The sequence below is a fragment of the Ursus americanus genome, chromosome 14 (assembly GCF_024610735.1).
Source record: "Ursus americanus isolate L20-20 chromosome 14, mUrsAme1.1.p, whole genome shotgun sequence".
NCBI lineage: Eukaryota > Metazoa > Chordata > Mammalia > Carnivora > Ursidae > Ursus > Ursus americanus.
The window spans coordinates 58,270,294-58,294,176 of record NC_142140.1 but is presented as its reverse complement, the minus strand read 5'-3'; the positions used below and the strand labels follow the sequence as shown (position 1 = coordinate 58,294,176).

At 49.0% G+C, this 23,883-nt stretch overlaps 2 protein-coding genes and 2 pseudogenes across 2 annotated transcripts in view; 3 read left to right on the top strand and 1 right to left on the bottom strand.

Annotated features, from left to right (window-relative positions):
• The window catches only part of LOC123793973 (uncharacterized), a 75,899-nt gene that overhangs the window by 31,767 nt on the left and 20,249 nt on the right, over positions 1-23,883 (top strand). The window lies entirely within an intron of this gene.
• Positions 8,485-8,594, top strand: LOC123794073 (small nucleolar RNA U3; annotated as a pseudogene).
• LOC123793974 (14-3-3 protein zeta/delta pseudogene) lies at positions 15,130-17,019 on the bottom strand (annotated as a pseudogene).
• LOC123793972 (uncharacterized) overlaps positions 22,042-23,883 on the top strand; it is a 64,786-nt gene continuing 62,944 nt past the window's right edge. Inside the window, exon 1 of the mRNA XM_087867410.1 lies at positions 22,042-22,124. The gene's annotated coding sequence lies outside the window, so the exon portion shown is untranslated. The remainder of the gene's footprint in view (positions 22,125-23,883) is intronic.

Below are 23,883 nucleotides of genomic sequence, written 5' to 3'. Positions count from 1 at the left end.
ACTCAGCTATCAGAAAGAACGAGTTCTCAACATTTGCTACAACATGGACAGCACTGGAGGAGATAATGCTAAGTGAAATAAGTCAAGCAGAGAAAGACAGCTATCATATGATTTCTCTCATCTATGGAACAAAAGAACTAGGATGATCGGTAGGGGAAGAAAGGGATAAAGAAAGGGGGGGTAATCAGAAGGGGGAATGAAACATGAGAGACTATGGACTATGAGAAACAAACTGAGGGCTACAGAGGGGAGGGGGGTGGGGGATTGGGATAGACCGGTGATGGGTAGTAAGGAGGGCACGTATTGCATGGTGCACTGGGTGTTATACACAACTAATGAATCATCAAGCCTTACATCGGAAACCGGGGATGTACTGTATGGTGACTAACATAATATAATAAAAAATCATTAAAAAAAAAAAAAAAAAGATTGCCTCTTGCCCTTAGCATGGTATTAACATTGAGGCAGCTGAGTCCCTAGAGGAAGGTCACTCTGCCTGTCTCGAGGACTTGTCAATGGGCTGTTAAGTAGTAAGGACATTTAATACTTCTCTTCTGCCTTTGTTTCCCACATCATCAGGACATCAAAGCCAACTGAAAAAAAAAATAGAAACATGAATAATATTCTTAAAAAAAGAGAACTCAGGGGTGCCTGGGTGGCTCAGTTGTCAAGTGTCTGCCTTCAGCTCAGGTCATGATCCCAGGGTCCTGGGATCGCCCCCCCCCCCAATCGGGCTCCCTGCTCAGCGGGAAGCCTGCTTCTTCCTCTGCCACTCTCCCTGCTTGTGTTCCCTCTCTAGCTGCCTCTCTCTCTCTGTCAAATAAATAAATAAATAAATAAATAAATAAATAAATAAAATATTTAAAAAAACAAAAACAAAAAACAGAACTCAACGCTGCTGATGCGGGAACAGAAGGCAAGCTGGGCACACACTGGAAGCTGACATCCCACAACTTCTGCACCCAGATGGGGTATGTGTGGCATTCCTCAGGCACTCCTGGCTGCCGTAAAGGAAGAACAAATGGTTGACTTGTAGCGATCACAATCCTGCAAGACCTGAGTTTCTCCCTCAGGTTACAAAGGTCTTAGCAATCTCCAAGAACAAAGCATCTCTATCAATAACCCAGCTTCCAGAAGGAAATGTAGATACAATTAAATGTCCTTATAACCGGCAGCCCATTGGCAGATACTGGAAAGGGGGCAGAGTGTAACGTTCCTCCAGGAAGCTCCCAACTATCTTCATGTTAATGTCTCTCTAGAAGGGTAAACAACCTTAACGTGACAATGGCAAGGCCTCCGGTGTCCTGGGAGGCTTCTTTAACAAATGAAAATCCTTTTGAAACCTCCCTTTTCCTCACCTCCCCCAACCCCATAGTATACAATCAGCCACCCTCACAACCCGGGGCAGCAGCTCTTCCTGCCCACCCGCCCTGTCCCTGTGCTTTCATAAACCACCATTTTGCACCAAAGACGTCTCAAGAATTCTTTCTTGGTCGTCGGCTCCAGACTCCACCCCACTGAACCTCCCCTATACTCCAAAACCACATCACTGCCATGGTATCAGTTCTAAACAAATAGATCTGTAGTTTTCATTAAATTTCATCAAAACCCCAGCAGGGAGTTTTTGGTACTTACAAAAACTCTCTACAATTTCCGTGGCAGAACAAGTACCCAGGAATACCCAGAAGCATCCGAAGAACAAGGTAGTAGTGATGAGGGAACAGAAGTCAAGCTGAGGACAAAGGAGAAACTGACACCTTGCAACCCCCCCCCCTCCCATGGGATGTACGGGTCCTTCCTCAGGCACCCCTGGCTGCCCTAAAGCGAAGGAAAGGAAAACAAATAGTTAACTAACAGAGATCACAGTCCCGCAAGACCTGAGTCTCCCTCCGTTTACACATGCCCTGGTGGTCGACAAGCAGCTGAAGTAGAATCGTTTCACAGGAAGTTACAAGAAGCACTTTTCTCACTTGAGTTGGGAGTTCCTTCTCAGAAGAAGAAAAAAATGTAAGCAACAAAGAGATTGGTCAACTCAATGCTACTGAAGTTAAGACCAGTCCGTCAGGGTGTAGAATAAAAGGCAAGAAAAGAGAAGCCACCATTTTAGAGGAGATATTTGCAGAATCAAGAAATGAAAAGGATCCACACCCAGAGGATGTAAGCTCAGGATGGAGGTGAAAAGATGACTGAAGGCTTCAACAGCTGGTGAAAGACAACAGAGGAACAATGCTTGATCGTTTCAGTAACGAGTTAAAAACAATGTAAACTTGAAGAGGGAAACTGCCCAGAGCAGGCCCAGGCCAGGAGGCCCCAGAAGACGGAAGGTTACTAACGATAAGCCAGAGATAACCAGAAGCCCTACTGCGAGCAAGAGAAAAGCAGCCCTCGCTGCCGCTGTAAACAGGCTTCCCGCCGCAGGCTCCCTGCGCTCCTGTTCCCGCCTACAGCAGCCCCCACTCCCCCAGTTCAAACCCATCTACCACCGGTCAGCATGGCGCTTGGAGCCTGACTGCCTGGGGTCCCCTATAAAAGCCCTGTAACCCCGTTGCCCGGGTCCCAGAATTTGGAGCACGAGCTCCCTTGGGTCCGCCGGCGTAAAATAAATCCGAGGTCTCCTACTTCTCCGAGCGTCACTCGGTCTCTCCCCGGTCTGATTCTTATTTTTCCGCAACAAGATCACAGAGATCCTTTTTCCTATTCTCCATGGGCAAAAATTCACACATTAGGTTATTCTGCAAGTGGACAGTCCTAGGAAGTTAGGGACGACATATACATAATGGTAGGGGGTCAAATCACAGATTCCACTGGCATTTCTTAGTAAATGTGAACGTTACTGATGGGGCCCGGAGTGGTGGTGGGGCCCAGGGCTGACGGCCAAGAAAGAATTCTTGAGACGTCTTTGGTGCAAATAGGTGATTTTATTAAAGAACAGGGACAGGACCTGAGGGGCGGAAGGAGCTGAATTATAAGTGAGTGATGACTGATTGCATACTTGGGAGGTGGGGCAGGTAAGCAGAAAGGGAGGTTTCCAGAAGGACTTTGATATGCTAAAGACGACTCGCAGGATCCCCGAGGCCTGGCTATTGTCACGCTAAGGTGGTTTTCCGTTCTCTTGCGGCATTAACGTGAAGACCATTGGCGGGTCCCGGGAGGAACGCTACCACCTGCCTCTCTCAAGTATTTGTCGCCGGGCTGCAGGTTATAAACAGATTCTATTTTATTTACATTCCCTCCTGCTTTTGTTTCCCACATCACTACGGAGGGGAGGGTGATGTTAGGACTCCAGGAGATGGTCTGTGGGTCTCAGGCTATTGGTACGAATGCTTTTTCCTCGTCAGTCACTAAGACGTTGGTGAATTGCCAGAGACTCAGGCCTTGCAGGACTCTGATCTCTAGCCGTTAACCATTTGGGTTTTTTCCCTTCCCCTAGTTTTAGGGCCAGCAGGAATGCCTGAGGAATGTCACCCTTATACCACCCGGGAGTCAGGCATGGGGGCATGGCGTGGGGAGGGGGTTCTGGGGTGTCAGCCTGTGCCTTGCCCTCCGTTTGCCTTCTGCTCCCTCATCAGTTATGGGAACTTGCTGCACAGCAGCGTTTCTCCAGTGATGAGGGAACGGAAGGCAAGCAGAGGACAAAGCAGAAGCTGACACCCTGCAGCCCCTCCCCCGGGGATGTATACCCCATTCCTCAGGCGCTCCTGGCTGCCCTAGAGGACAGGAAACAGTTAACCTATAGATACCACACTCCTGCAAGACTCGGGTCTCCCTCAGTTTACAGATGTCTTAGCAGTTGACAAGAACAAAGCCATCAGTAACGTAGCTTCCAGAAGGGAATGTATGTAGACACAGTTAAGTTTCCTTGCTACCTACAGTCCATTGACAAGTCCTTGAAACAGGCATGGTGACATTCCTCTAGGGACTCAGTGGCCTCGATGTTAATACTTTGCTAAGGGCCAAAGGCAGTCCTAGCCTGACCCCCTCCCCTCCACCAGGATCCTGTAAGTCTGCTTTAACATATAAAAATTCCTTTGGAAACTTCCTTTATCTCTAACCCCCACCCCCCAAGATACATGTTGGCCATCATCCCCCAAGCATATGGCCCACCGATACACATCTGAAGGGTCTCATGACTCAGGTTTTATTAGATGTTTCCCAACAACAGCTAGCCCCCTCAAGGTCCTGGAAACCTTGCTTCCAAAATTCCTTAGAGACTTACGCTCTCCCTAACCCCCTCCCAACTTGAGGGCATATAATGGGCCACTCCTCATGAGTGGGCAGCAGCTCTTTCTGCCCACGGATCCTGTCCCCGGGCTTTAATAAACCACTGTTTTGCACCAAAGACGCCTCAAGAATTCTCTCTTGGTCGCCGGCTTCGGACTCCACCCCACTGAACCTCACGTATAGTCCCCAACCTCATCATCCAGCATGTGGGAAAACTAAAAATTGTTCGCTCTTGGATACAAAACCAGGAATGATTGTCGCAGCAAGAGTCCACAAGAGTGAAAACAGTTTTGAAAGAGCGCACGCTGCAAAGAGCTGGGATAGAGGAGTTCGGTGGGTGACCAGGGCCTCAGACACCAGCGAGACAGACCAGGCGGAGGGGCTGCAGAACAAGCTTCCTTGTATAATTTGACTCTTTTCCTGCAAGTTCGAGAGTCAAAATTAAGCCAAACCCCACTTCCTGATAAGCAGTAGGTGGCGAAGATACAAGAACTAGGCACCACACACAAGGGAGTCCTCCCCCGTTGGGGCAGGAGGGGGATGGGCTCGGGGTGGGAAACACCCGTGAGGTGGGGCCACAAGCGAATGGTTAAGGAAGAATTCTTGAGACATTCTCTGTGCAAAAAAGGGTGCTTTTGTGGGCGCCTGGGTGGCTCAATTGGTTAAGCATCTGCCTTCGGCTCAGGTCATGATCCCAGGGTCCTGGGATCGAGTCCCACATCGGGCTCCCTGCTCACTGGGGAGTCTGCTTCTCCCTCTCCCTCTCCCCCTCCCCCGGGTTGTGCTCTCTCTCGATCACTCTCTCTCTCAAATAAATAAATAAAATATTAAAAAAAAAAAGTGCTTTTGTTATAGCACCAGGACAGGACCTGTGGGCCGGAAGAGCTGTGCTTTTGTCTGAGGCTGCGGTTATTGATGAGGACAAAGGCAAAAGAAATGTAGAGAAGATTACATGTTCTTACAACCTGCAGCCCATCCACACCTGGGGCAGGGAGAGTATGACATTCCTCGAGGAACTCACAACTGCCTTAATGTTAATGCTTTAAAAACACTGTTTATCTGACAAAGTGAGAGCGTGAGTGGAGGGGCAGAGGGAGAAGCAGACTCCCCGCTAAGCAGGGAGCCTGATGCAGGGCTGATCTCAGCACCACGGGGATCATGACCTGAGCCAAAGGCAGCCGCTTACCGACTAAGCCACCCGGGTGCCCCAATGTTGATGCTTTGCTAGAGGCAAAAAGCAATCTTAGCTTGACTTTAGTCATTCCTCCAGGATCCTGTAAATCCTCTTTAGCGTATGAAAATCCCTTTGAAAACTTCCTTTATCTCTACTCTATATGCTCCCCCCAAAAGATATATGTTGGCAATCATCCTCCAAACATATGGCCCACTGACAGACAGCTGAAGGTTCTCGTAACTTCTGTTTTACTGGACAGTGGTAAATAACCTTATCTTAACAGCAGCTAGCCTCGCAAAGGTCCTGGAAGACTTCCTTCCAAATTCCTTAGAGGCTTCCGCTATCCCTAACCCCCACTAACTAAAAAGTACATAATCAGTCACTCCTCAAAATCCCCGGAGAGCTCTTCCTGCCCATGGGTCCCATTCCTGTGCTTTCATAAAAACACCTTTTTGCACCGGAAATGTCTCAAGAATTCTTTCCTGCCCTTTCACTCCCAGACCCCACATGACATCAGTCCTATGCTTCGTCCTCAAGGGGGAGGGGACATAAGGGAGCATTAGATCATAAATGTCTTTGAATTTTTACTCATAAAACTACTTTGCAAGATTTCTCTGGGGCTTATCATTCATTCGGTATTAACAGAGGTGAGATGTACAGCTGTCGGTAGACCTCTGGAGAATGTAGCGCCCAGTGAGTATTTGATCCTTATCCAGCCTTCTGGGCCTGGAGATGAACCTTTGTTTGCCTCTATCCCTCATCATTTCCCCCCTGATCAGTTTTCAGTCCTTAAATCTTTAAGGTTGTTGAACGGTTAAGGGCTCATGTTTTGTAACTTCTTCAAGCCAATAGAGGTCAGAGATGTCCCTATGATGAGGGAGCAGAAGGCAAGCCGAGGACAGAGCACAAGCTGACACCGCAAACCAGCCGCCTGCCCAGGAGGGACATGTGTGACATTCCTCAGGCACTCCTGCCTGCCCTACAACTAAAGGAATGGAAAAGCTAACGGTTAACAGATAGAGATCACAATCTTGCAGGACTCAGTCTCCCTCAGTTGACAAATGTTTTAGTGATTTACAAGAAAAAAAAGCATTCTTATCAATAACCCAACTTCTAGAAGGAAACTCCCAACTCTCTTAATGTTAATGCTTTACTGGAGGGAAAAACAACCTTAACTTGACAATGGCAAGTCCCCCAGTATCTTGTAGGTCCTCTTCAGCATACAAAAATTCTTTTGAAAACCTTTTTCCTCACCCCCAACTCCCAAGTATATCATCAGTCACCCCTCACAAGCCCGGTGCAGCAGCTCTTTCTGCCCATGGGTCCTGTCCCCGTGCTTTCATAAAACCACCATGTTGCACCAAAGACGTCTCAAGAATTCTTTTCTTGGCCATCAGCTCTGGGCCTCACCCCACCAAACCTCACTTACATTCAAAAACTACATCATCTACCTCGGGGCTGAGATTGGTCACTATCTGTCCCAACAAGTAACTATCACAGAAAGCCATTGCTGTAGAGCCCGGAGTAGACATTGGGGTGAATTTGTTTCCAGTAGTAAGGATCGTGGTTGCCTGGGCAAAGGACTCAGGAACTGCTTGTATCTTGACAACAGGAGGGAACAAAGGGAAAGAGACCAATTGGGATTAACATTATAATAAAAAACAGGAAATGTGATGAGAAGACCTCAGTCCACCTCCTGATCAGGATTGTGACCAATCATGAAGAGACAGTGTGGGATCTGTAAGAGCACCGATTTGATTATTCACACCCGTAGGTAATCCTCTTACATTTTTGTTACGATCTGGAGTGTAGATGCAACATACAGCTTCAGTAATGCCACACGTTCCTCCTGTGTCCCGTGAAGACATTCGGTGTCATCCTATTTTGTAGAATTGCTTTATGCGTTTGGGTAATGTTAATGTTTACTAATGTAATGCTATTTTGAGAGTCATTTAAGGCCTTATTTGTCTATTTATCAAGGGCCTCCATGTGCCATATGACATCTTCTAAACCTACTGGTGAAGAAAAATAGATACCACCTGCTCATACCGATGGAACGTGGATCTTGTCCACTGTTAGAGGCCCATCTGTGGGTTGGCATATTCAGTTAAAATTTTAATAGCTTGAGGGGCGCCTGGGTGGCGCAGTCGTTAAGCGTCTGCCTTCGGCTCAGGGCGTGATCCCGGCGTTATGGGATCGAGCCCCACGTCAGGCTCCTCTGCTATGAGCCTGCTTCTTCCTCTCCCACTCCCCCTGCTTGTGTTCCCTCTCTCGCTGGCTGTCTCTCTGTCTCTGTCAAATAAATAAATAAAATCTTAAAAAAAATTTTTTTAATAGTTTGAGAATAAGAGAAGGGCCTCTTATGACCTGGAGAGTCCCATGTAACGTTTACCATGGGCCAGCAAGAAACGTTCTTTTTAGTAATAGAAATAATTGTTGACAACAAATACTTGTTGTCAGACTTGCCGGCGATACCTGTAGACGTGGGTGAATTCCTCTTCATGCCGCCCCCAGGAGCCCTGAGGTCCTGCACCTGCGAGGAAGTCACACTCTCCTCACCTGGTAAAGCCGCTGGGAACTCGGTCAGCCAAGCAGCAGGCCAGTATCTCCAAGGGTCCACAAAGTCAAGCTTAGTCCCTTAAAGCTGTCTGGTCATGTCTCTCTCAAATATGACACATCCTTGGTAGGATAACCTGTGTTTCCAAGGGTGTCCTGTAGCAGAGAGAACAGAGTCTCATCGAATTTATGCAAATGATTATAATATAGTCATATATAACATATATGTGATATATTATATATCATACATACACAATCATACACATATGTGATATAATCATATATAAGGATTATAATATAATGCTCACTGAGGGTTTCTGAATCCTGGAGGGTTCAGATAGGGAGAAAATTAAATGTTTCAATTTGTTCATAAAGGAATATTTTATCATCTTCCTCATTTCATTCAGTCCTATGTCAATTTTTGTTCTGTTTGGATGCAGCTTTTTCTGTTAGTTCTGGAAATTTTCATTCAGCTTAGTTTTATGATTTTAAAGATAGCAGAAACCTGGATGTGTCAAAAGTCCTTCTTATGAAAGACTATACTTTCAGGGATCATTTCTATAGTTTGTTACTAGAGAAGTTAAGGGATAAAGAAGGGGGTAATCAGAAGGGGGAGTGAAGCATGGGAGACTATGGACTCTGAGAAACAAACTGAGGGCTTCAGAGGGGAGGGGGTGGGGGAATGGGATAGGCTGGTGATGGGTAGTAAGGAGGGCACATATTGCATGGTGCACTGGATGTTATACGCAAGTAATGAATCGTCGAACTTTACATCGGAAACCGGGGATGTACTGCATGGTGACTAACATAATGTAATAAAAAAACATTAAAATTAAAAAAAAAAAAAGTCCTTCTTCTGAATCTCCTTGAGGAGGAAACACAACTTGTAAGAACATCAGAACAATAACGATAAATGACAAAAAAGCCCTCAGAGACGGCAGTGATTAACGAGCTGAGAGAAGAGTTCATTATAATGCAATTGCCAAGGAAATCGGGTTATTTCTGTGACACACATTTCAATAATTCAAGTACTGATCTTATACCAGGACACCTTAAAGTTTCAGGAATTTCATATATTTTCTAGAATAGTTCTAGCATTTACCCATACAATGCAACCTAAGGCTTATCACCTAAGGCTTGACAGTACTATCCAAGTAACTTAACATGCAAAATAGACAAGCCTCATTAACTTTACCATTTCAATCTCAGGAGGTTTGTTAATAACCTTAGACAATTTTAAAGCACAAGCCTAAATAGGATTACAGATCATTATAAATTTAATATTTGTATTTAACCAAGGTGGCAATAAGGGTTTTATAGGAAGCTATGTAATTGTTGGCAAAGTTTAGCTCCTTTAACACTGAGAAGTTTTAACTTTTTCTTTTCTTTTTTTATTTTTTAAGATTTTATTTATTTGACAGAGAGAGAGCACAAGCAGGGGGCGCAAGGCGGGGGGGAGGCTCCTCGCTGAGCAAGGAGCCCAGTGTTGGGCTCCATTCAAGGACCTTGGGATCTGACCCAAGCCAAGGCAGACGCTTAAGGGACTGAGCCACCCAGGTGCCTCTGAGCAGTTTTAACTTTAAGTAATTGAAGACCTGATAAAGACAAAACAAAGCTTTGGTTTTCTGGGCAGATAAAGAGAAGAGAAAATTTTTAAAACTTCGCTAATCAAGAGCAGACCAACAATCAAAGAAATCTTTGTCTTTTTAACCCAGAGAAGAGCAGAATTTCAATGTTAGACTAGTGTACTTTTAATATCCATTCATTTCAACCTGAGCCCTGACCACACATAAAATTCTTTTCCAAAGCTTTCCCTTCACAAACCTTCTACAACTTTCTTTTTCAATCAGATTTTGTTGTATGCCTTTTCTCTCCAAACAACCGGTCTCATTTTAGGGCAAAATTACTTTCTTTTTCCCTCAAGAAAATGTATTCCAAGTTCTGTACCTTTCCTACACATCTACTTTCCTACAGAGTTGTTTTCCTCATCATTTCCATCAGGCTTAATTACATTTATTAGAATTTTAACTCTTAGAAACCTTAGTCTCCGGTGAAAACTAACCCATTGTGAGCAGCTGGTTAGGCCAGAATTCTTTAGTTGGCAAATTTAGAAACCACTCCGTAATTTCTAAAAACACACATTTTCCCGTAGTACACACTTTCAATCAAGCACAAAGCCTATTTACTAACAGACCCAAGTATCCTCAGGTTCTCTACAGTAAGACGCCAAATGTGCAGACCTGCGTTCAATAATCAGTTCTTCAGTAGTTTATCTTATTTGGAAAAGGCAGGTAACCAGTCCGCTTAACCCAGTTGGACATCTCATGGAGCAAAACCTCAAGGTTTCAGGTTACGGAAGACTTTGAAATCTAGCCTACCAATCACCCGTGAGAACTTTATGAGACAGACAAAATTAACCGTTATTTCAAGTCCATCTGTTCGCTGACTTGATGCAACAGAGGTCAATGAGCTTCTCTGACCTTCCGTAAACCTTGGCGGAATAAGCTTTATGTCTGATGCTGGCAGCTCTACCTTAATGAAACTAAGAAACTTAGCTTCAATCAGTCTGTTCCCCGTTGTCAGTTTTTTGGGGCACCCGTCGGGAGGTCTGAATTGGGGGGTGTGCGTCCGGGGAGGGATGCTCTAGGCTCCTTCGCAGCGAGGGCACGAGCTGGAGCCCACGGTGCCGGAGGCGCTGAGCCCGCCGCACCCCGGGTGTTGCAGAGACAGGAAGGGGGAGGAGGGGAACAGCAGGGGGAGGAGGGGCAGAAGCGGCGGGCGGCCTACAAGCCTGGAGGGCGGAACGAAAGACTTCCCTGCCTTAAAGCTCCTGGGCTCAGACAGATGAGCGGGCCCCTGTTTTTCCCCCAAAGTGGCAATCGGCAGCCCGCGTCAGGCGGGAGGAGACAGGCAACTTCCCTGAAATCAAAGGACCTTGGGCAGCTGTTTGGGAATATTCTTTAAAGCCCCCATTCTGAGACGGACCCCGGGATACAGCTGGCTGCAGTCATCACAGCCAGGAACTCCGGAAACGAATGAGGGAGAAGCCCCCATGCTGAGGTTGTGGGATATCGGCCAGGTTCAGTGGGGTGGAGTCCGGAGCCCACCACCAAGAAAGAATTCTTGAGGCGCCTTTGGTGCAAAATTGGTGGTTTAGGGGCGCCTGGGTGGCGCAGTCGTTAAGCGTCTGCCTTCGGCTCAGGGCGTGGTCCCGGCGTTCAGGGATCAAGTCCCACATCGGGCTCCTCTGCTGGAAGCCTGCTTCTTCCTCTCCCACTCCCCTGCTTGTGTTCCCTCTCTTGCTGGCTGTCTCTGTCCAATAAATAAATAAAATCTTAAAAAAAAAAAGAAATTGGTGGTTTATTAGCATGGGGACAGGCCCCATGGGCAGAAAGAGCTGCTGCACTGGGGCTGTGAGGGGTGGCTGATATATACTTGGGAGCAGTGGAAGTGAGGATAAAGGGGGTGTCCAGAAGGACTGTCTTATGCTAAAGAAGACTCCAGGATGCTGGAGACCTGGTCATGGTCAAGCCAAGGCTGTCCCTCCCTCTCATATGGCGCTAACCGGAAGACAGTTGCGAGTCTCTCATTCCTCCCATCACAAGTCCTTGTCAATGGGCTGCAGGTTTAAAAGAAATTCTATTTTATTTGCTTCCTTCTGCCTCAGCCTCCCTCAATTTTATGGAGGGGATGGTCATGTTAGGGCTCCAAGAAACTGAATTATGAGTCTCTGGAAGTCAGGCTATTGATAAGAAAACTGCTTCCTTGCAAATCACTAGGACATGCGTAAACGGAGGGAGACTCAGGTCTTGCAGGACTGTGATCTGTTAGTTAACTATTTGTTTTTCTTTCCTTAGCTTTAGGGCAGCCAGGAGCCCTGAGGAATGTTCCGTACATCCCATGGGGTGGTGGTGCGGGGTGTTCGTTTCTACTTTGTTCTCCGCTTGCCTTCTGTTCCCTCATCACCCATATGCAAGAGTAACCTGGGTCTTTCAGGAGGAGAAACAGTGAGAGAGTCAATGTCCCCTTCGTTAGGGATGGCCTGGGTTTCCTCCGGGTTTATTAGGAGGAGGCCTGTTTAGACAATCACCCAATAAATCAGGAGGGCGTTCATGGACAAACACATTCTGCAAGAGGCCCTACGGTTGGGGTCCTGATTTAGGGCCATGCAGGGCGGGATATGAGGTCCCTCCACCCTGTTTCCTGCGGAGGAGATCTGACTGATGGGTCATATTGAAGTTTATCGTCCCGTTCATGGGCCATTTTTCCCGGTCTGCTAAGCAGTGCTGAGGCCATGCAGAGTCACGGGAGATCAGTCCTTTCTTGCAATCTGAGTGGTTTCCGGTGGGTTAAAAGGCATTCCAAGGGAGATCCGTGGGAACTGAGAGAAGGTCCATTATCAAGAAAATCTCCCCTGAATCCCAGGTGGCGTCCAGTGCAAAACATGTCAGAGGCTCCTTGGTGTCCAAGTGACTAGAGGCGTCCCTCTAAGAAGTGCTGTGATCGCCCTTGCCCTGTAGGAGGGAGGCTGGTGTCCCTCTGCTTCTCCATCGCATTCTAGACTACAAAATGGGTGCCGGTGAACAGACCGAAGAACCCTGCCGTGAAGAACCCGCCGTTTTTAACCCACGGAAAACACTAGAAAAGTTTTACAAGGGGAAGTTACCGGATGTTGTAATTTAAGTAGTCAGTAGGGGGCACTAGTGAAAAATAGTCACGAGAGAGGTCCATCACGGCCTGAGCCATGTTCCAGCACATGTCGTCCTTACAGCCAACTGCCCTAGGAAACCGTCCCCACTGGGGTTTTAGTCCAACCGGGTACTGGTTTCGGCTTCCTCTGAGTGGAGTTCTCCCGGCCAGAGTAGCTATGTGGAGGGGATCCCATTACCCCAACGAGGAGGAAACCTCACACGGGAGTCTTAAGATTGGCAGCCGTCCTGGGAACTTTGGTGGCTGTCCCCTGCCCAAGACAGACAACTTTGTATAAGGACAGGAATAAAGAGAGGGCATTACGTTTCTGGGTCCTGTTACCATCCCAGCCTTGGTGCTCACTTCCAGCCAAAAGTCAGGCTTTCTCCTCCCCGCAGCCTGAGCGCTGGGCAGGGGCTTGTTCCAATAAGACCGTAGGCCTAGCAGAGCCCCTAAAGTGAAAGTAGAAGAAGAGGGGGGTCACTCACCAAGTTTGCACCAAGCCTCGAAGTCCAGTGAGAAGACAGGCCCTACGTTGGGTGCCAAAATGATGTGGGGCCATGAGCGAACGGTGGAGAAAGAATCCTTGAGACATGTTTGGTGCAAAAAGGTGCTTTTATTAGAGCACAGGGACGGCCCGTGGGCGGGAAGAGCTGTGCTTTTGCTGCACGAAGCTGATGATTATGTGCTTAGTGGAGGGGAGGCACGTGCCGGGAGTATTAGATCATGGATGCCTCCTTTGAATTTCTACTCCTAAAACCACTTTTGCAAGATTCCTCTGGTGCTTACCATTCAGTTGGACATTACCGATGGTGCTTATCGTTCAGCTCGAGATGTGTGGGTAACCATGAGACCCTTTAAGAATATTGTAACCAGCACATATGTGATCTTTGTCAGAAAGATGCAGGCTGTATATGGTCAGCGTTCTGGGCTGCAGGTGAACATTTTTCTGTCTCTACCCCTCACTGCTAGGACACTAACAGCTGCCTGTCTCTGTTCACAAGTGCGGGGGCCCAGGCTAAAAGAACGTTACCCACTTTTATTAAACTGAACACAAAATATCTAACACATTCTTTTCTGAGTATGACGCATGTCACAATAACCTTTAGCGAATTACATAAGCATGTACCAATATGCAATTTTTACATAATCCAGCAATTCTGAGTCTGTACCCAAAAGAATAAAAAACAGCGTTTTGAAGAGAGACACTTGTACACCCGGGTTCAGAGAAGCATTATTCAGCCGTGCTCAGGAATTTCAGACTCAGTTTCCCCGTGGAGTAACCCCTCGTCCAGAGCAGAGGGGCACCCAGGCCAATGCAGGCTGAAACAGGAGGGCCTGGTGTCCAGGGGGTCAGGGGTTGGCCTGGGAGGGAGGCCGCCAGTGGATCTGTGCTCTTTTATGGGTCTGTGGCCTCCTCGGGAGCTTGCTGGGTGTGATCTGAAATCAGCCCCTGTGTGCGGAGGGCAGAGAGACCAGGAAAGAGGCAGGTCCCTCGAGCTTGGTAGGTGGCAGTTTTCCCAAGCAAAGGGACCTTACATACAGGGCTTGTGCTGGGCGGCAGCAAGGTGAGCAGATCCCCTCACCCACCCACCAAATCTTCACAGTTTATAGGGAGGCCTTAACTGCGCTCAGTCATGGGGCCACGTCACCATCGAGGCTCTGGGGACAGGGGAGGCAGGCGGAACCCACACTCCAAGGACAGAGGAAGAGGATGAGCCTCTGAGTGCCTGCGTCCAGTTCGTGGACCATTTGGAGGTCATGTCTTTTTTTTTTTTTTAAGATTTTTTTAAAAAAGATTTTACTTATTTATTTGGGAGAGAGGGAAAGAGAGAGCACGAGCAGGGGGAGGGGCAGAGATGGAGAAGCAGACTCCCCACTGAGCAGGGAGCCCCTCGATCCCAGGACCCCAAGATCACAACGTGAGCTAAAGGCAGACGCTTCACCGCTGAGCCCCCCAGGCGCCCCTGGAGGTCTGTCTTTTTGACGATTTCCCGCAACACTTTTGTTTAAGAATAAACACGTGAGCAGTGATGTCACACAGGCAGTGGAGGTGCCCTGAAAGGAATCTGTTAAAGTCCCCTCTCCTCCCCTCCGCCTGGCTTGGCCCTGACTCGGGTTTTCCAGGTCACGGTGCCCGACATTCCCAGGAAGTCAACCCCAGCTGCGAAACACACTCTCCCTTAGTCTGAGCACCCCTGCTTCCCAGCGGAGCCCTGCACAGAGCCCCTCGGAAACCTGCCCCCTCCCACTCTACCCTGCCAAGAACCGACCCCCTCTGCACCCCCCCACCACGGGCACAGCTGCAATCCTGTCACACCCTTAAATGGCCCTTCCGTGTTTCTCTGCTCCCTCTGCCATTCTTTGCCACCCGCGTCACGGCCCCACCTAACAGGGATAGCATACCTTTTACACTTCAAGTCCTTTAGGGACACACTCGAAAAGTGATCTAAAATAAATTTCTTTTTTTTTTTTTTTTAGTTGAAAAGTCCATTCATAAAACTTTTATTCCACTTACATGAACTTAATACACGTGTTCTTAACAATTATGCTTGGATTGTTCATGAAAATTTCATAAGACATTAAACAAAGCTAGCCATCATCTCAAGTTATTTCCCTGTTAACTATTTTTACAGCACATGCATGTTAGGCAAGTATCAAAAAAAAAAAAATCACAAAAGCAAAAAAACCCCCCAAAAACAAAAAACCCCCAAAACAAAAACAAAAAAACCCCAAACAAAACCAAAAACCAAAAAAAAAAAAGTTAAATACATGGAATTTTTATTTTGCTGCTGTGCTTGATATACATAAAGTAATGGATATCAAGCAATTCATTTTTACTGCATCTTTACTTGTACATTTGTTCTTAGGTTGCCTAAAACATTTAAATACAAATAAAAGGAGTGTAGCAAAAATAATGAAAGCAAACAGCAGGTAACTTTACAAATAATGGAATGTGAACCGTTTCTGCCCTTATCCAGAGTAAATTGGGTCACGACTAAAGGAACACTCCTGCAACTGTAGTCAAAGGTGTGCACATTGAGAGTGAGTTTTCCACAGATACTCATGGTTCAGTATGTGGTATCTACAGAATACCCATTTCTACTACAGCCTCGTAAGTGCTCCGAACCTTAAAGTACCCACAAAAACTACACCTGTTATCTGGAACCAATTATCCCATTTATTCCCCGCCAGGACAAACCAATATGTAGGCAGTTTTCTTTGCTTAGACATGGAAGCAGTTTTAACACTGGCCCTCGTGAAGCCACAATGTACCAAAAGTACTATGCCAAACATTTATAACTAGTATAAAAATTCCACATCCCCATATTGGCCACCTCAAGATGAAAACAGATAACTCCCTAAATGTTAACTGGCTCTACTCCCCTAATATTCAACATAAAACCACATGGGAAATATAGAAATTCAAATAGAAGTAACATAAACCTGTCGTAAATCGTAAACAAAAAACTATTTGTGGGACAGCATGGATGACAAATGGTCTACTGTGTAAATTTTAGAATGAGGCAGACAAAAGTTGGAAGGCCGGTTAATTTTCCCCTCCTTCTCCTGCTTCAGCTTCGTCTCCCTGGGTGTCCGATGTCCACAATGTCAAGTTGTCTCTCAGTAATTGCATTATTAGCGTGCTGTCTTTGTATGACTCTTCACTTAATGTATCAAGTTCAGCAATGGCTTCATCAAAAGCTGTCTTTGCAAGAGAGCAAGCTTTCTCCGGGGAGTTCAGAATTTCGTAATAGAACACAGAGAAGTTAAGGGCCAGACCCAATCTGATAGGATGTGTTGGTTGCATTTCCTTTTTGCTGATCTCAAAAGCTTCCTGGTATGCTTGTTGTGACTGATCCACAATCCCTTTCTTGTCATCACCAGCAGCAACCTCGGCCAAGTAACGGTAGTAGTCTCCTTTCATTTTCAAATAGAAGACTTTGCTCTCTGCTTGTGAAGCATTGGGGATCAAAAACTTTTCCAAAAGAGACAGTACATCATTGCAGATATCTCTTAGCTCGGTCTCAATTTTCTCTCTGTATTCTCGAGCCATCTGCTGTTTTTTCTCAGCACCTTCCGTCTTTTGCTCAATACTTGAGACGACCCTCCAAGATGACCTACGGGCTCCTACAACATTTTTATAAGCAACTGAGAGAAGATTCCTCTCCTCATTGGATAATTCAGCTCCTTGCTCAGTTACAGACTTCATGCAGGCTGCCATGTCATCATATCGCTCAGCCCGCTCGGCCAGTTTGGCCTTCTGCACCAGCTCATTTTTATCCATGACTGGATGTTCTGTGTCCGGAGTGGGTGGCGGCGGACGGACGGGGCTCAGCAGTCTCTGGGCGGCAGCGGCGAGGCTGAGACTCTCCTAAAATAAATTTCTTTCCAGTCTAAAATGTCCACTTGAAACCCTTAAGTACATCTCACGTCTGTGGTTGTCCGAAGAGTTCCTGCTCCCAGGCCTGGGTGCTGTTAAAAGTAAGACAACAAGGCCAAAATGGAGCCACTTACTTAGCTCCTTGTCACCAAACCAAGACTTAATTGCCATTTCAGCCTCTCCCAGCAATGGAATCTTAAACCCGTCCATCAGGAGTGAGCTGGTCAGCAGCTGCGGGGTCGTCCGGCTGCTAGACCCCTGCCATCTCGGAAAGGAAGGTGACCTACCACGACCCATCCATTATTTCTGTTCTAACTTCCTTTTTTTTTTTTTTTTTAAGATTTTATTTATTTATCTGACAGAGAGGCAGTGAGAGAGGGAACACAACCAGGGGGAGAGGGAGAGGGAGAAGCAGGCTCCCCGCTGAGCAGGGAGCCCCATGCGGGCTTGATCCCAGAATGCCGGGATCATGACCTGAGCCGAAGGCAGATGCTTAATGGCTGAGCCACCCAGGCGCCCCCTGTTCTAACTTCCTGCTCCCGCTCCTGATGCCCGAAGTCTTTGATTTTGTGCAGCTCCTCCGAGCTGCTTTCTATCCGCGAGATGGCACTCTGCCGGATTCCTGAATTACTGAATAAAGCCAACAAGAGGGGTGCCTGGGTGGCTCAGTTGGTTAAGCATCTGCCTTTGGGGGCGCCTGGGTGGCACAGCGGTTAAGCGTCTGCCTTCGGCTCAGGGCGTGATCCCGGCGTTATGGGATCGAGCCCCACATCGAGCCCCACATAGGGCTCCTCTGCTATGAGCCTGCTTCTTCCTCTCCCACTCCCCCTGCTTGTGTTCCCTCTCTCGCTGGCTGTCTCTATCCTGTCGAATAAATAAATAAAATCTTTAAAAAAAAAAAAAAAAAGCATCTGCCTTTGGCTCAAGCCATGATCCGGGGGTCCTGGGATCAAGTCCCACATGGGACTCCCTGCTCAGCGGGGAGCCTGCTTCTCCCTCTCCCTCTGCCTGCTGTTCCCCCTGCTTGTATGCTATCAAATAAATAAGTAAAATCTAAAAAAAAAAAAAAAAAAAAACCAACAAGATCTTCAAAGTATTCAGTTGGGGGCGCCTGGGTGGCTCAGTCAGCGAAACGTCAGACTCTTGATTTCAGCTCAGGCCATGATCTCACGGTGGTGACATCAAGCCCCATGCCAGGCTCAGCGCTGGGTGTGGAGCCTCCCTAGGATTCTCTCTGTCTCTCTCTACTTCTTGTCCCACTCTCTCTCACTCTCTCTCTCTAATAAAAAAAGTATTCAGGTGAATTTTGCTTTTTTTTTTTTTTAAGTAGATTCCGCACCTGGCATGGAGCCCAATGCGGGGCTTGTACTCAGCGACCCGAGCTGAGATCGTGAGTCAGATCCTGAACCGACTGAGCCACCGAGGCGCTCAGTTGAATTTTGCTTTTTAAATAGTTCCAACTTCCCATCAGCACCAAGCTCTCCAGAAGCAGTGTGTTCCTGATTTAAAATGCGTGTCTGTCCAATAACAAACAGATCTGGATTTGGTATAAGGAGAAACTTGACTCAAGTAACAACAAACTGATCCGAGAGGTACAAGGATGTCAAGTCAGACAGAAAGGGTCTTGTCTTTTCCACGTAAGGGGAAGTTGGACTGATGGGGGCGTCCAGCGGGCTGCAGGACCAGCGTGGCTGGACACAGTAGGGCCTCCTGTGGTCAATGTGTCCTCATTCTCGGGAGAAATGGACTGATGTGGGAAACAAAGGCAGAAGAAAAATTATTACATTTCCTTCCTACCTACAGCCCACTGACAAGCCCTTGAAACAGGCACGGTGACATTCCTCTAGGGACTCAACAGCCCCGATGTTAATACTTTACTAATGGCAAGAGGCAATCTTAGCCCAACCCCCAGGACCCTGTACGCCTACTCTGACATATAAAAATTCCTTTGGAAACTTCCTTCATCTCTACCCCCGAAGATACATGTTGGCAATCAGACCCCAAGCATATGACCCAAGGATATACATCCGAAGGGTCTCATGACTGAGGGTTTATTAGACGGTAATAAATGACGTTTTCCCATTAATAGCTACCCCCTCAAGGTCCTGGAAACCTTGCTTCCAAAATTCCTTAGAGACTTATGCTGTCCTTAACCCCTCCCAGCTTGCAAGTATATAATGGGCCACTCCTCATGACCCCAGTGCAGCTCTTTCTGCCCCCAGGGCCTGTCCCTGTGCTCTAATAGAACCACCTTTTTGCACCAAAGCTGTCTCAAGAATTCTTTCTTGGCCGTAGGCTTTGAAGTTGTCTTTGAACCCTAACGTCTTTCCTACATCACGGACCAGGAGCTGGGTTCCAGTATCAGTGTTTCCTCAGTCCTGAAGGCGACCCAAACTTCAGGTCTCCTGAGTGGAGAGAGCCTGGTAACCGTGGGGTAAGAAAGGGGTTGCAGGGAACCCTGGTCAAGCCCCAGAGCTGCAGGAGGGGAGGGCGAGGCCTCAGCATAGCAAAGGTCACAAGTCAAAACAGAGGGGCCTGCCTTGCATGCGGTGACATCACTGCTGAGTGTCTTTGTTCTTAGAGGAAGGGCACAGAGCCATAAGGACCTCATCCCCAGACTGACTCCCAACACCAGAAGTCAGCAGTCCCTCTTGTCCCATTCAGGCCTATCCCCTCTTGTCCCAGCTCTGGACAAGGGGGCGCTCTGTGGGAAAAATGAGTCAGGACATCCCAGTCCAGGAGGAGGATGATGCAGGAGGGGCTCTGAGCTGTGGGCAAATGACGGGTGCGCCCACTGGGCATTCTGCTCTGAGCCTGTGTCCTTGTGGGCAGGAGGGTCCTGTCACAGCAAGGAGGCCTGGCAGGGGAGGCGGAGGCCAGAACCCTCGTGCTTGCAGGCTCAGCCAAGTGCCCCACCCCTGCCTGTCACTCAGGATCCACGGAGCACTATCCAATCGAGTCCGACACTTGAGGGGAGCCAGGAGCCCTGACCAAACCAGCGCCAGTGCCCGAGGGCTGCCCCATCAGGAGATGTGGGGCCGCGGTCCCAAGCTCTTTCAGATCACAGGTTCTAGCAGGGGAGCTCAGATCAGGGTGCGGGGGGCCCAGGACACCATCCAGGGAGGATCGCTCCTTGCCTCTTTTATGTGGCTTTGGGTGGGTCTTACTTTCATGTGCACCTGCCCTTGGGGCCCTCACCAGGGATGGCTGTGAGATGGTGAATGCATAGGCAGGCAGGAAAACCTCGGAGGGGCTGGTTCCCACCCAAACGGGGCTGGACGTGTCTGCAGGCTGGGTCTCCTAGTACCCTTAGGGGTCCCCACCCCAGTCTCCACCCTTGGCTGTGGGCTGGGGTCCCGGTATTCTGATAGGTCCCCACTTTCCCCAGGGGTCTGCACCCTAGTCCTTGGCCAAATGGCGTCAGAGGGACCAGAGGGCCAGCAGCACTGCAGCCAGGGTTTGGGGGGCCTTGGAAGGACCCACTGTAGCTAAGCAGGAGGTAAGGGAGGGGAGGCTCAAGAGACAAGTTGACCAACGTAAAACCATTTTGGTTTTAGGCTAACCCTTAGCCTAAAAGTCATCAGGTCATAAAAAGAGAGTCACAAGATCTGACTCAAGGAAAACCACTAGACTCCACTCCCTATAGCAGTAAAAACCACAAAGCCTGGACATACTCAAAATTGCTCCCTGTGGGTGTATCCACAACCCAAGACAAAGGAAAAACTCACTTCAATGTAAATGATGAACCCCAAATTAAAGAGGAAGCACCTCCCTGTAGGGTTAGCTAATTAAACATAAAAAACAGGGGTGCCTGGGTGGGCTCAGTGGTTAAGCATCTGCTTTCCGCTTGGGTCATGATCCCTGGGTCCTCGGATGGAGTCCCGCATCCGGCTCCTGGATAAGCAGGGAGTCTGCTTCTTCCTCTGCCCCTCCCCCTGTGTATGCACTCTCAAATAAATAAATAAAAATATTTAAAAAAAAATGCAGAGTAGGCAGATCCATAGAGAATTAAGTATTTCAGTGGTGGCAAGAAGGCATGGTTTCCTAGCTAGTTTGGCCTTTCAATTCATGTTGACAAATGTAGATACAATTCACATACCATATGCTCCCACTTTTAAGAGTAAAACTAGGTTTTCAGTTTTTTGTCTGTGGGCTGTTCATAGCTGTGCCATCCCGACACCGTCTGAAGGAAATAGATCCCTTTACATTTCACATTCTCGGGGACTGACTACAAACTAGCTCTGCCCTGACCTTCCTTGCAGAATATAACGCACACCTGAGTTTTCTAACGTGTCCCACCTGTGGCCATGCCCACCTGGGGCCGCGGGGTTCCACGCGGAGACTCAGGGCACGTTTGTCTGACCTGAGGCCAGTGAAGGGGGGGACGGAGGGCAGGGCCTCGTGGTGTCACGTCCCGTCAAAACCCAGGGAGACCTTGCCTTCCCTGTGGTGACGTCACCGGTTCTTGAGCTGTGCTTAAACACGGAACAGGTGCTCCGTCCCTCCCCCCGTGGTGACCACGGACGTAAGGACCACCGGGTCCTTCTGTCTCATCCCCATCGGGCGCCGCACAAGGGAGGCTCCGCGGAGAATCTGAATCAGATTCCCGGGACAGAAGGATGACGCAGCCGGTCAGCCGGCCAGGAGAAAACTGTGCTGGGAGCCCAACTCCTAGTATGCAGATGAGACACGTGTGTAGCGCCGGCTGTCAGTCAGGATGCAGGAGGCGGGGCCTGGGAGAGCTGCCCAATCCAGGACCACGGGGCGGTGCCGGGACTGCCGTCCAATTAGAACGTGAGTGGACCCAGGCTGTCCTATCACGGTGCGGGGAGCTCGTAGTCCGGGACGAATGTCCAATCAGGGTCGCGGGGCGTTAACTCCGAAACCCCATGCAATCAGCTGGCAGGACCTGAAGCATCGCCCAATCGGAGCGCGGGGCTTGTAAACCGTCCAATCAGGCCTGAGGGCGGTCCCTGCTAGCCCGGTAGGTGTGGCTCTCCGCTGGTGCCGGCTGCCTGGCCCCAGTCCTGAGCAGCCAAGGTGTGGGTCAGCGCTGCGGGTTAGGACGCCCGGAGATCCCGGAGCAGGACCCCCGAGATGGTGAGTGCGGGGGCCGGAGGGGTGGCTCGATGCAGCCAGAACTAAGTGGAAGCGGCGGCGGCGGGGGACTCCGCACCCGCACGGGCCGCACCTGAGTCCTTGGCCGGTGGACCTGGGGAGGGAGGCAGCGCCGGGGGGCGGGGGGAGGGGGAGGCCTGGGGTTCGGGAGGGTGTGCGGCCTGACAGGAGCTCGCTGCTTGGTGAGTTGCAGGTAGAGACTAACCGGGTGAGTTGTACAAAGGAAGCTTGATTTGCAGCAAGGAGGAGACCACAGGGAGTAAGGTCACAGGCGCTGCGCCCCTGCGGGGGGTGAGTGGGTTTCTTTGGTTCAGGGTTAGGGCGAGTATTCAGAGGGGAGCCCGGTCGTCGTCTGTAAAGGTGTTCTAGCATTTCTTTTCCTTTAGTGCCTGTGGTTTTGGTCACGTACTTGGAAGAATGAAGAGGTAGACCAGACGAAGAGTGGTGGGCAGCAAAGCAGTATTTCTTGAGCGAGAGTATAAAGCTTCCAGAGAGGGCGGGGACCTGAGCAGGTTGCCCTTGGAGTTTCTGAGTTTAGGGGTTTTTTAGGAACTCTTTTGCGGAACTATCTTAAGCAACGAGGGTGTCCCGAGTGGTGCCAGTCCGGGCTTTGATCAAGGCATCTGTCTACCTATTAGGTTCATGTTTAGGTGCTGATATCTCTTTGGGCTGACACCTGCGGGCTTGCGTCTCAACTGCCTCTTCGTCGTAATAGTGACAAATGCTTTGTAGTTAATTGCTTCGTTTTGGGACATTTTGCTGAAGTCATTTCTGCAAAGGCTGCAGAACAGAATGCTAAGGCGGTCCTGTCTAAGCTGCAGAACAGGACGTTCGCGTGGTTCTGTTTTAGCAGTCCCAGCTCCCATCTTCTTGTTGGGGACCCTGGCTGTGACTACCTGACTGTGCAGCTAACTCCTAACACTAACTCCTAACAAGGGCAGGCATAAGGTTGCGCTGGGGTAGTTAGAAAGCGTTCCTGGAAAACCTGCGTCCGAGGTGATGGTAGTGAAGCCAGTGCTCCTCTGGGGGCTGAGACTCCAACATTATAACCCGGCAGAAGTAACTGTTGGGAGTGGGGAAGGGGCAAAGGGCCTGCTCCGGGAGCCGGATCCACTGGATACCACTGGTCTTGCGCTGTTATATCGGGGGCGGGGGAGGTGAAATCGCAGATGTGGGTGCAGCACGTGCTTCCCCCGTCGGGGCTGATTCCCGTCGCTCCAGCGCGGGGAGCTACCCGGCTTAATTTTGTCCGGCTCGGGTGCGGGACACGGGATCCGCTTGGGTCACACGTGGGTTTCTCGGATCCCCGCTGAGGTGCCCCATTGTCAGGTGTGGGGCTCCGCCTTCTGTGGAAGCATTCCCAGCGTGTTGTCGCCTGTAACCTGGGTGCCTGCTTCCCGAGTTCCCGTGCGTTCTTCACACGCTGTGGACGTCCGTGCTCTTCCCTTTCTACCTGCTGTTGGTGTTTTCTCCAGGCCAGGGGCTGTCATGTCTCCGTTGTCCGCGTGGATGGACTCTTCACATTTGCAGTAAACTTGAACTTCCCCGTCGCTTCCCGTGCAGATCACGCTAGTTTTGTTCCAGCGGAAACCTCTTCCTTGGCTCAGGTCATAACCTGCTGGGTCTTCCTGCTTGAGTGTTCTCCTTGTTCCCGTGACTGCGAAATCCGCAGGACTCAGATCTGGTCCACAAAGTTGACAAGGGAAATGATCCCCTGTAGAGAAGCAGTCTTCCCAGGGCC